Below are 12,874 nucleotides of genomic sequence, written 5' to 3'. Positions count from 1 at the left end.
CCCCCCCCCCCCCCCCTTCCTTCTTGCCAGTGAGTAAGCCCCATTGACTGTACATCTGCTTGAGCCTATGCCTTCGAAATTATTGTTCTAGTAACTTTTCTATGCCAGATTATCAGAAAACACTGAATGACAAAAACAATCCACATTACTTTTTTTATTTTTTTTATTTGATAGCTGGCAGTATAGTAGTGACAGAAAATGAGGGGAGAGAGAAGGGATGACATGTAACATTATCTCTAGCCAAACTGATGACTACATGGCCAATGGCTTAAAGTGTTCATGTTATGAAGAAAAAAAAAAAAAATATATATATATATATATATATTTTTTTTTTTCACACTTTTGCTGGGATTTGGAGTTTTATATTTTGTCTCTGATGCTTCCACATGCATAGAAAATAAAAAATAAAATAAAAAACTATCTATGGCTAACTGTAACACATGCTAGCGCTAGCATGCTAGCTCATTCTCAATGGCAAAACAGTGCTACAACAGAAACACACTAGTTCACCCTAATCTCCAAAATAACTACTTCCATGTCCCTGTTCTGCAGGTATTCCACAAGTGTCCCTCGTCTAGAAGAAGTCTCCCAGCTGGTCCTGCCTTGGGCTGACCAAAGCTGGAGAAAGAGTTATCTAGCTGATGTAATCTTACTGAGCTACTACACATGTGCGACTCCCAACAAAGATAGTATAGAAGTTAGAGGACTCACTCTGTAGCTAAAACAGAGACCCAAACACACAAGGTGAAAACAGGATCTGCAGCTATGTGCAGTACAACAAGAATATGGTGTTTTTTGAAAATGATACTATGTAAACCCATTCGGGTAAAAACCTCAAAATACAATTATGAACCTGAAAATGAGCAAACTATGGCACCAGGTTACCTTACTAGAACTTTCCAATTTAATTCTGAGGCTGTAGTGTTTAAACTACACATATCCTGTGTACATATCCATAACAACACTTTGAAACCAATGAAACAAACTGATGACTGGATGATTAAAAAAAAAATGCTAACATGAGCATTCCAACATGCTTAAAATGACAACGTAATATAAGAGAAATGCAACACAGCCTGAGAGCTATAGATGTTCTAAAAGATAGAGACAAAAAGAAAATGTATTTGAATGTTTGCTCTCCGTTATAAATATGAAGAACACCACAGACAACTTATTCAGGTGTGCAAACTTTACCTTTAAGTTCAAATGGATACTTGACTCGTGCTTCAGTGGGCTCATCTTTCTCTGCACCACTGCATACAGTATATCCTTATTCCCTCTGCATCGTGTTGCTTTCTCCGCTTCCTAGCAACAACTCTGCACTGCTGCGCCCGTTTGCTTTCTTTCCTCCCTTTCCTTGTTTACCCCCTTTTTTCCCCTCACCTCCTCTACCTGCCTTCTCTGAAAGGTCAGTCACATTTACAGTTTGATGAAACATAAACCTGAAGGTATGTCAGTGTTATATTAACAAGGACAGATCTAGCCTTTCCTTTTCAGACCTCCTCCTTTCTCGCTTTTCTCATGAACGATCAAGCTTTCCTTTCCTCTGCATCCCCATACAAACAAGGGGACTTCTGGGAAATGGGTGGTTGGAGGAAAGGGGGAGGGGGGAGATTCTAAAGAAGGAACAACATGTTGACAAGACCACAGCATCCGTACGTCTAATTAACAATCAGTAGCGCCAGGCTAAACATACGCCTACCTGCATCACCCTGATGGAACATCTGTGGCTGGTTAGAAGGGATTCGTTTCAGCCGGAATGGGGCAACAAGGGTTCTTAGCCGATGCTCCCAAAAGGGGATCAGCTAGGTTTACTACGTTTATAACGGCTGTAATAATCTAAAATCTGGCCTTCGATAAAACAGTTTACATGGAAACTAGAGTTTGGGCTGTATCCAAATTTTGATACCGTCAAACCTCCTCCCCAGTATTACCGTGACTAATTGACTATGATGACGTATGGCTCAGACGGCGTCACCAAACCGTTGGCTTGTGCCGGTCCCATGCAGAAACTGAATACTAAACGTTAATACTAACACACCTCTCCCTTCTCATTAGGTCTGAACCCTAAATGCTGCCAAATTGCAAAAGTCATGTTTTTCTTCGAGACCAGGTCACTCGGTGCGTGACTTGCAATCTTACAACCACACATCCCCAATTTCAGACATTAAATAAATTATGTAATATTTAATCCTCGTCTTGTCTATGCATTTTTTTTTTATAACGTATGGAAACTGATACCGCTGCTATCTTTAAGACCCTGCGCCCAACCCTAATGGAAATTATTCCACTCACATTCTTGTTTTAATGCAAAAGAGCAGATTTAAAACTGGGGGAGCACTCATCACATTACTTTGTAATAAGTGTTAAGGGATTTCCCTCCAATGTTAAACTGCAAACTCCTTTCCGTTTAGTTGCTGCTGTAGTTTAAACCTGCGGTGGTCTTGTTGCAACTTGTGCACAAAAAAAAAAAATAAAAAATAAAGAGAAAAAAGCAGCACAGCATGTTCGTACTTAATAGTTGTTCAAAGTGCTTGTAAATGACATAACCGTGGAAGAGGGAAAACTTCTTCTCAGGGGAACATCTTGTGCTGGATTGACTTTTTAAATGTATGGAGAGGCTAATTTCATATGTATGTGGTAATGCATGATAATCAATAATGATGATGTATGAGGAATGGGAATCGGATATGGGAAAACACAAAATCACCAGAGAGCAGTGAGGAGGCAAAGCAGAGCAACCGTTAGTTGCATTAACTGCCTTAAGTGAGTTTAGCAATAGTGTGTGAAACAATCAGTATTACTAATGCTATGTGCAATCAAATACACACCAGTCTACTTAAAATACACAGGAGTGTACATGTTTTAAATGTACTTTACTAAATGAGGAATAGTCCACATTTCTTAATTTGGCTTTGCCTGTGACTGTGATGTTTGGATTATGGTAATGAGAAACTTGGCTGATCTTGCTTTTACTTTGTGTGCGCTGTACTTTACCATCTACATAGATTTTTACCCATACTACAACCCCTGTCTCCTTTTTACAGTCTTCTCTCACTTCAAATCCACACAACTCTCTCAGTTCAGTAATGAAATAACAAGCTTGGTAAAGACCTATACACCCTATCACAATCTACAGGATTCAATTGTTAATCACATGTCCTGTTAATAATTCAATCAATAATGAACATCCTGTATCAAAAGGTGAATTAGTTTAATTTAAATTTAACTCAATCATAAACTGAGCTGCCTCCTCATGCAGGCCATGTGTGATTTGTATACAGGATATTCTGTCTATGGAATACGTTACGTTCCAACTGAAGTGAATTTAACTTAAAAAAGCTTCATGATGTACTGTAACGGTCAAAAGTTTGGAGTCACTTACAAAGTTCCATTCCACTTTGTTATAGACATTATACCAGCTGATCTGAGTGGGTGGCTGAATTTTAATGCAATACAGTGAACCCTCGTTGATCACGGGGGTTACGTTCCAAGAAGAACCCGTGATAGGTGAAATCTGTGAAGTAGTAACCTTTACTTTTTTACAATTATTATACTATGAAATACTCCATAATGCATTGAAACCAAAGAACAAAACCTTTTTACAGGCCCAAGCATTTGTTTAACGAATAAAAGTACTGTAGAAACTTTTTTTTTTTTTTTTTACAAATAACTACTGTACTGTAAAATAATAATTTTAATCATCAATACAAACTGAAAGGTTCAAATGTCGGAGATCAGCACCGCCTCACCCACCGCCCCCCCGCGACCAGAGTCATTGGATTAGAACGGGAGAAAATGAAAAATACTAAAAAATAAAGTACAGTAGGAAAACTAGTGACTCCTGTGTATTTCACTGCTCTTCTGACTCAGCCGCTGACTCCGCTCTGTAGCGTTTTTTTCTTCTAAAGCCCGCGGTGCAGGTGCGTTTTTTCGAGAGAAGAACATAGTTATCGGTAGTTGTTGCTGCTCTTTTTTCTTCTGGCCAAAAATCCGTGAAGCAGTGAGCCCGTGAAAGGTGAACCGCAATAGAGCGAGGGTTCACTGCATCTACATTGCTCGTTATCAGCAAACATTCGTCCATAATTCCAAAGGCACATTCTGTTCACTAATCTGATATCTTTTTAAAAAACGGAGAAAACTTTGGAGCACATAATGTAATCTGAAAACTGCTGCCGTGGTTAAAAAAAAAAAAGTAATGCAACTGATCTCAGCTGGTATTCTGTCTATAATAGAATCCAATGGAAATTTCTATGTGACCCCAAACTTTTGACCAGTAAATCAATAGGACAAATTCAATGTAATAGATCAATCTGTCTTTCTGTTTTTGTATTTGGTTATCTTGATTATTCCCAGACTTCAACTTCAGCTACAGCTTACCGTGTAGATGGATGCATTGAGACTAGAAAGCATGTGTACAATGTGTTGAATCTTATTCTTGTTTGGTTGAGGTTTTGCACCACGAATCATTACTAAACACTTTGCTGCGAAGGTACCCAGGGAAAAAGCAGAGTGCAACAAACCAATTATCAAATTCAACTGTCATGGTCTTTTTTTTCTACAACCAATAAACTGATGTTTAAATAATCTGGAAATTGTATTCTTTGGTTAACATTTTACATATTGCAAGCTAGATCCTGAAGCTAAGAACAACACCGAGCCAGATGGACTTTGATGCTGTATTTAGTTTTATTAAATCAGCACAGACAGCAGGGCTGATTACATCCGGTAGTAATTTACTGGACAATGCCAGGCTGTGTTTACCATTGTGTGTTTCCACCTGATAAAAGGTTCAGTGAGGCAAGTCATCTTACCTTTGTGGGGGATGGGTTTAAGACAGTAGAAAACAATGGCTGTGGCAGGTTAGAAAGGACAGGTTTCTGTGTGTGTGTTTGTGAGTGTGTGTGTGTGTTTGCGTCCCTGAGTTTAAGCATTAATCTAAATGAGTTTCGGGGTTAAGATTGGACAAATTTAAATACTGTATGGAGTCAGGCGTTGGTTGGTACTAGGGATGGACTGATGCCACTTTTTCTTTTCTAGACCAAGTTCAAGAACTTTCCAATACAGAGTAAATATACAAAGTACTATAATGTAACAGCATTACAGTTCCAACAATGACTTTGAAAACATGTTTTATTTGCACCTGATGCACCATGAAGTCCAGTCGGTGCCCACACACTTTACCGTTCGTGGTTTGTTTACGTGTTGCCACACGGGTGACTTTATCGATACTGGCATCGATCATCCCTGGTTGGTACAAGATGAAATTAAATGATATTTGGACATTTTCTTTTACACACTGTTCCAAATGTAATCATCTTCAAACAATTAAATGCCAAAACTTACTGATAAGTTGAAATACTTTTAAGGTCAACAATTGTGCAGATTGAAAGGTGTTTCAAAATGTAATGTGACTTCTATGCATGTGTCACTTTAACTCACTCTTTGACAAAAGGAATGTGTTAAGGAATCGTATGCTGCCTGTGTTTCTGAAGGTGTGAGTAGACATCTTACCTTTGCAGGTTAGAGGGCCTCCTTGTGTCGTCTTGGTCTGTCTCAGCTCTCTTACCCCATACTTGGCTCTGCCCTCTGGGAAACCACAGCCAATGGGGGGCGAGGGTCAGGAAGGTGACAGGGAGTGGAGCGTTGGAGGGTCGAACCTGAAAAACAGATGAAACAACCTGTGTCAACAGGTATTGCTAGATTTACTTGAAGACCCACAGTCACATATTTCCTTCCCACAACAGGTAGCAGAGGCTTCTCTAATAGTTGTTTTCAGAGATTTTCATCAGTTTACAGACATTTGTGCCCACCCATGTCATTTCCCCCCCCATCAGGCTTAGAGACATTTTTTTTTAGCCTCTTACTCATGTAGGCATACTGCTGCACGTACATCCATCAGGGATGCCGAGGGGACTAATGCTCGTCTGTGCAGTTTTCTATAAAACATGTCCAGAACAACGTTGACATAACTTGGAAGTGAGTTAATAGCTAGGGATGCACCGATATGATAACTTAATAATCCCCCTGGAGTACGAGGGTGTTTTCAGACATATTGTTGTCAATTAGAACAAAGCAGTGTTTTAAGTACCATGCCTTTTTCCATTCAAAGCTCAGTGCCTGGGTATGGACATTTCCCCAGGCTAGTGTCAACAAAATAAATCATATAATTCCCAATAACAAAACACTGTGTGAAGCTCAGAAAGAATGAAGAACGCAAAGTCCACTGACGTCATTCATATGCACATTAAGTACCTATGTGGATTTACCGATCCAGTGGAGACTATGGTTTGTTTATGCCAGCAGCTAAATTTACAAGATTATACTCAAATTTAGAAGACTTGTGGCAAACTAAAACAGTTAGACTACACACCGAGAGCTTTCGTATTAGCCTAAAAATCTCCGTTAAGTGCAATCATGCATTGGGCAAGAGCCTAGTTATTTTTTTTGAACAGCTGCCATTGCTCCTCTTAGGTCACATATACCTGATTGAACGAGAAGTTATAGTCAAATTGTTGGTCGGGTGTGGTGACAGCGGAGTAATTGTATGACTACGAGTACATGCACATGATATCGGACCAATACACCAACAGGAGGTTTGTGAAACAAGCAAGATCTGGAATAAACACCAGTCAATTACTAAACCAACCCCCAGTAAAAGGTCAAACACTGGCAACACACACACACACACACACAAAAAAAAAGAATCTCTGAAATCCCCCTTTATACAAACAACTAGGTTTTGTTAATCATTAAACCGCTGGTTCTTCTGGCTAGATATGAGGGATCGGCACACAGTGAAAGGGGATATGGCTTTGTTATATGCTGTGTGGCGTTCCGTCTGAAATATTCCCTTAAAGATTATCCAACACCCCAAAACTGTTAAAAAGGAAGGGAAAAAAAAGCGTTCATCAACATTGGAATGTCTCTCTATAGCTTCTGAATGCACTCACTGACTGACTCAAAATCTAAATACTGTGTAGTCTAGAGTTCACTCTCTGTATGTGCTTCTTCCTTTACAAAAGAAAAGTACTTCTTGGACCTAAGTCTGACTTATTTTGAGATTACACCTTTAATTCCTGGCTGCTACCTCTCAATTGTAAATGACACCCAAACGTCACAGGTATCTTTTAACCAAGCTGTTTTTTTGTATTAACTTTTTTCTACTAAAAAAGGAGTTTTAATGTTACTGTTTAAAAGACCAAATAATCATGCACACTGTCGATCACTTGCAATCACTTCTTTCACAACATACCTACCTAAGCAAAATAAGAAATGTATGTCCCTATTCAGCTTCAGCTTACTGCAGATTTAACAGTATTAGTGTATGATGTCAGCCAATCCACACAAAAATGCAGTACAGAAAGAACAAACAAAGAGTGAGGTAATTTGGAAAGAGTCCCATTTAGAATGTATCATGTTCACAGTTCTTTGAAATCAGAAAAGGTTTTGACACAATAACACTTATGTGGAGTTTGCCTTGCTGAAAAGTGTACCCATAAAAACATATTAAACATCAATTTAAATTAAAGAACTACCGAAAAAAAAAAAAAAAAAAAAACATTCAAAAATTGATATCTGCCTAAAAAAATAAATAATTCCAGCATCGGTAGGGCGGTTCTTCAGAAACTTGCTAATAAGGAGTTGATGGGCTGCAATCCTTCTCCACCACCTACATAACTACATGCCACAAAGTATTACCAAGAAATGTCAAGGGCGTGGATGGTTTCCTGACATCTCAAATACTTTCTGGGTTGTTGCACTGCCAACGGGACTTTATAACCACTGTCGATAAATCATCAGGTGAACAAAGGAACTCTCAACTGGAAATAATTTTCAGCATACACAGCTGAGAACACAATTAATGAGGCAACACTGATTAGCACAACCAGCTTTTCTGTTAGCCAAACATAATGGCAGGACTTTGAATTAGACATGGGCTTTTAGTCGAAATATGGAATGCAGTTTTATTCAAAATAAAAGGAGGCGTTGTTAAGTGAACTAGAGGGCAAATGACTGGTCTAATCCACATCAAACTGAAGCCCAAAATTTACCCCAGAATAGGTGAGTGTGTGCTTTGCACTGCAAACTGCCGGTCGTGTTGCTCTGTAAGGTCAGCGCCAGTTCCCCCAGAATAGGTGACTGTACGCTGGGTAGAGCCCTGCGAGCTGCTGGTCATGCTGCACTCTCACTTTGCCAGCATTTCTTTACCCACTGCTCTGTTCTGAATGTGAGAGGTAGCCCCGCCCCCTGGTGAAGGCTGGGGGTGTGGCCTTGACCAACTGACACTTTGATCGTTTGAAAGCCAAGATATTTCTCTCTCATGGGCCGGGAAAGCAGAGAAAGGGGAGGTTACTTTGCTCTTATGACCTCATAAGGGGCAAGATACCAGATCGCCCAATGAGCTTTCATTTTCTCAAAAGGCAGAGCAGGATACACACGGCTCGGTTTACACTGATCGCCATTTTGACCAAAGGCAGGCTAGGGGAACTCATATTAATGTTAAAAAAACCTTAACTTTTACCAATAATTACTTCTTCCACCAGTAAATTGATGTTAAAAGACAAAGAAACTATGAGAAAAGGGCATTTTACAATAACTTGGAATGCACTATGAGGTTTACCAGTTTTAAGTAAACGCAACAAGAGGACGTTACCCCATGAGGGAATGTGGTCCTAATAGCGACAAGGTGCGAAGAGAGTGCACCATAAATAGCATGGAGGACTTAAACCAAGAAACGGCCCGTCTAGAGCTGGACCCTGCCCACCAAATATCGACAGTCAACACCAGTATTACAAAAAGGGCTAAAAAGGTCCTTCTTCAGCTATTACAGCCAGTCACAGACACAATGATTTCTTTGGCATTGAAACCAGTTATGGTTGTTTTTTTCTTTTTAAATCAGACACAAAACAGCTTCTGAATGAACATTTAATTTAATGTAATCCAGTTTGCAAAATAGTTTCAGCCAAACACTCCCTTTAACCCCATCTGTCGCACTCTCTCTCTCTTTTTGGCCTCTCACCATAAAAGGTCATTGCTCTCCCTCTCCGTTACCTCAGGGCATCACTAACAGGTTTGACAAAGCTGTCAGACATTTTAAATCTAAGTGTGCATGTGTATCATGTCTCCCAGCACACCTTTGTACAGCGAAGTAAAACTGCCGACAGTGTGGACTAAGATTTTGTTTTCAAAATTTGGAGGGGAAAAAAGAAAAAAAAGTGTATTTCAAGGTGTTAATAAATTCCCAAGGAAATTATAAAGTGCTCATGATTACAATAGGTCTCCTTTAGTAGTACGCTGTCGCTACCTCAATTTTGTTGGGCACTTGCAGTGGATTAAACAGAATTTTAACAAATAACGATCTTAAACAAGGGATACATGGGCCCAACATGTGCCTGAGACAAAGAACACCACCTAAAGGCAATTGTAGAGCCTGAGCCAAAGGATTATGGGCTTCCATGTGATATTGAGAGCCTGAAAATCTCACACTTTGACGTGACAAAGTTTACAAAGTGGTGAAAGCCAATTGCCCATCATAGAAAAAAAAAAGTGCCCAAAAATGTCAACAAATGGTCAAAAAAATATGACAATGTTAGAAAAAGTGACAACAGCTAGATAGGCCAAAATGTCGGCCGGATCATAATCTGCGAGGGGCCAGATTTGGCCCGAGAGCCTTGAGTTTTGACACATGTGGGCTAGAGGGTTTCTGGGCAGAGAAATTTGCGCGCGTTTTATCAATAATTGATAGTTTTGCCATTACTGATTTTGATTAATAAGTGCTCGTTTGATTTAGTAATCTGACTTTGTAACCGCCAAGTCCAGTTTATTTCTGTGAAAGCACCACTGCAGATCACGGTGCATGGTTGATTTTAATACTGTAACTTGTGAAACTGTTAATAAAATTGCTACGCCTTCCACAAAGTTTACCGTTACGGAGATAATGAGGTCCGTTGGGCCGTCTGTTCACAGCCAGCGAGAACACCACCGTTTGTGAAGGTACGGCAGATGGTCCGTGGAAAAGTAAAATAAAATAGTTTTTTAACCCTTATTTTACCAGGAAATTCCCATAATCCCAATCAGAAATATGTTTATACACAAGTGTTCTTATTACAGTATATATTTAATACTCCATTGCTATTAAAATAAGCCTGTTGTTCAAATGAACCTGATTATGCCTCAGGGCGCTTGAGTAAAGAAATACATAAATTTGTGGTAGCCGTTGTGTACAGTAAACTCTCTTTTAACAAGCCTGTTGTACTGGTGCAATGATCAGTTATTTTTTAGTGATAGTAATCCTATCAAGAAGAAGCAGCGTTACATCCGAAGAGTTCCAACCTATAATTATTCTGTATGTCTCAATGCAGCTACTTAGAATAATCTACAGTGTCATAAGGTACCGAATTATTAGAAAACATTTTCCCACTTACACATTTAGCAAATATTAACATACATTTTTCTAGTTTTGCACTGGTCTCCACCAGCTCCTTTGAAAAATATTTGGCTATTTAGCTTGTAAATGCTCATTTCTAGCACCTACACACCCACATCTGTCTGTCATCTAGAGCTGGCCAGGGGAGTATTTTTTTTCTTGAAAACAGACTCCTGATATGAATGGAGATGGGGCTGATGAGAATTAACCAATTACAAGTTTCTTTTAGCTATTTAAAAAAAAATACTTTAACTGTTTTGAACTGCCCTTTTAACATTTTATTTTTCCTTTATGTAAAGAAAGACTCCTGGCTCTACTCTTGTTCCACTACATGAGTTTTTGCAATTTTATAGATTTAAATGGACTGACAAAAAGCCTCACTAAAGATGTGGGGGATGTGGTTGTTAAGCCTTTCACTGAGAAATTGCAACTAATGACAGCAGTGATTACAGAAAGGCAAAGACATCCCAAGAGAAGTACAGTCTCTGGGTATTACAGAGTACATCTTGATAAGAAAAAAAACACAAACAAGAAAACAAACTGATAGCTTGTAAGATAAGGTGAGGCAGTCAAAGTAGTGAGTGTCAGAATACTGTAAAACAACACACAGGCAGTGGCTTTGGTCACGGTAATAATGCAACTAATGCTGCATTTAGGAAGACAAATATTAAGCTGTTTAAGTTATGGAGTATTTTGAAACTCTGAAGATAAATCCCATAATAAATGAAGCACTTAAGTTGCTACAAGTGAACAGAGAGAAATATTTAAATAAAAATAATTTTGCAGTTGCATGAAATGTATTTAAACAAAGTGAGGAAATGAATCATCTCAAATTTTGTGAGGTATTGTTTTAAATCCAGCTTTCTTGGTAATATTATAAAAAATGTCTATTTTATGTAATTGAGTGAGCACTGACTCGGCCTCACCCGGTGTACTTATCTTCTTACATGAAACAACACATGAGCACATGTAAAAACAAGATCCTGACGTGTCTACTGTGTATGGAGCAGCAATCACATTTTGTTTGTACAGAGCCTTTTAGAAACAAGTTAAGGAAGTCTAACTGGCACCCTTACGACATCATGTCTAGCATCACGTGTGGATTATTAACTACTAACGGCTAAATAAACATGTTACACATCCTCAGGAACTTGGGGTACAGAGAAGGCACGGGGAAGAGAGAGAGAGGAAGTGTGCAGACAATGGTGCAAACAAAGTTACAGGAAAATGATGTGTCCAACATCATAAGCAATAAGAACTTCTATTTTTTAGTTTAAATGGTTTCTACGAACATTTGAGGCGTGATTTCATTGCGTTTCAGGGAGGTACTGTGCTTGTGGAATTACTGATGATTTTCCTTATGACTGTGTTGCATCTTGGTGTGTCACAGCAACTGCTCACATGCCGCTTAGCTCTAACGGTCATGTCCTGTTGCACAAACACTGAGGGTTGTACCCATCTCATTGTCATTGCCAGACAGTTAACAGAAAGGAGGGACAAAATTACCAGGCTACTTTGACATGTGAATATGAAAAACAGCAACTGTAAAACTGCATATCGATTGCAAATTGAGCACTGCGTTCAATAAAAAAAATATATCTATAATAATAAAGATTTCTCTGCTGTGCGGCTTTGTGTTCTTATATTTGTGTCAATACTGTGTTAGCACTTCTGCAGTCTAACTGCCTTCATCAAATGTTCCTACTCCCAAAGCTGATCCAGGACCATTTAAGTGCCCGTATTGTGTCCCTGTTCTGAAGGTATTCCACAAGTGTCCCTCGTTTAGAAGAAGTCTTCCAGCTAATCCCTCCTTGGACTGACCAAAATTGGAGAAAGAATTATCTAGCTGACGTGATTATCTTACCTACCTATCTGCAACTCCCAACAAAGATAGTATATAAGTGAGATGTCTCACTCTGTAGCAAACACAAGTGAGATGTCTCACTCTTTAGCTAAAACAAGTGAGATGTCTCACTCTTTAGCTAAAACAGAGAACTATAACACATAGGGTGAAAAGAGGATCTGCAGTACAACAAAAATATGGTGTTTGAAAATGAAACCATGTAAACCTATTCTGGTACAACCTAAAAATACAATTATGAACCTGAAAATGAGCATAATATGGGGTTTAAGCTGATTTGTTTTAAGGGTAACCCCATTCACTTTACCGGCAGTATTGACAACAGATAAAGCCACCGTGTCTTGAGAAGCTCTAGCTTGTTGTTTTATTGTTCACTTTGTAACTCTTTTTTACTCACAGCAGCACTCATATGCTACTCTCAGTTCCCGCTAGAAAAAAATCCCTACTGTCCCAGGCCTAGTCCTACTGTCTAAATGCATTTACATAGAATGGTTTGAAACTTACGACTTTTGAAGCCCTCATGATGGAAGTTGGTTCCTCAGATACATTTTATGCTATTTTGATCTATCGCCCTCCTGGCCCTG

At 39.0% G+C, this 12,874-nt stretch overlaps 1 protein-coding gene across 3 annotated transcripts in view; it reads right to left on the bottom strand.

Moving 5' to 3' along the window:
• b3gnt2b (UDP-GlcNAc:betaGal beta-1,3-N-acetylglucosaminyltransferase 2b) overlaps nucleotides 1–12,874 on the bottom strand; it is a 22,057-nt gene that overhangs the window by 5,439 nt on the left and 3,744 nt on the right. Inside the window, exons 2-3 of one of the 3 annotated variants that reach the window (XM_034897866.1) lie at nucleotides 5,515–5,660; nucleotides 5,144–5,247 (exon numbers count right to left, since the gene is read on the bottom strand). The gene's annotated coding sequence lies outside the window, so the exon portion shown is untranslated. The remainder of the gene's footprint in view (nucleotides 1–5,143; nucleotides 5,248–5,514; nucleotides 5,661–12,874) is intronic. The other 2 variants (XM_034897865.1, XM_034897867.1) reach the window with 2 other exon arrangements.

Source organism: Etheostoma cragini, chromosome 17, assembly GCF_013103735.1.
Source record: "Etheostoma cragini isolate CJK2018 chromosome 17, CSU_Ecrag_1.0, whole genome shotgun sequence".
Lineage (NCBI taxonomy): Eukaryota > Metazoa > Chordata > Actinopteri > Perciformes > Percidae > Etheostoma > Etheostoma cragini.
This window is presented reverse-complemented; position numbering and strand designations above follow the sequence as displayed.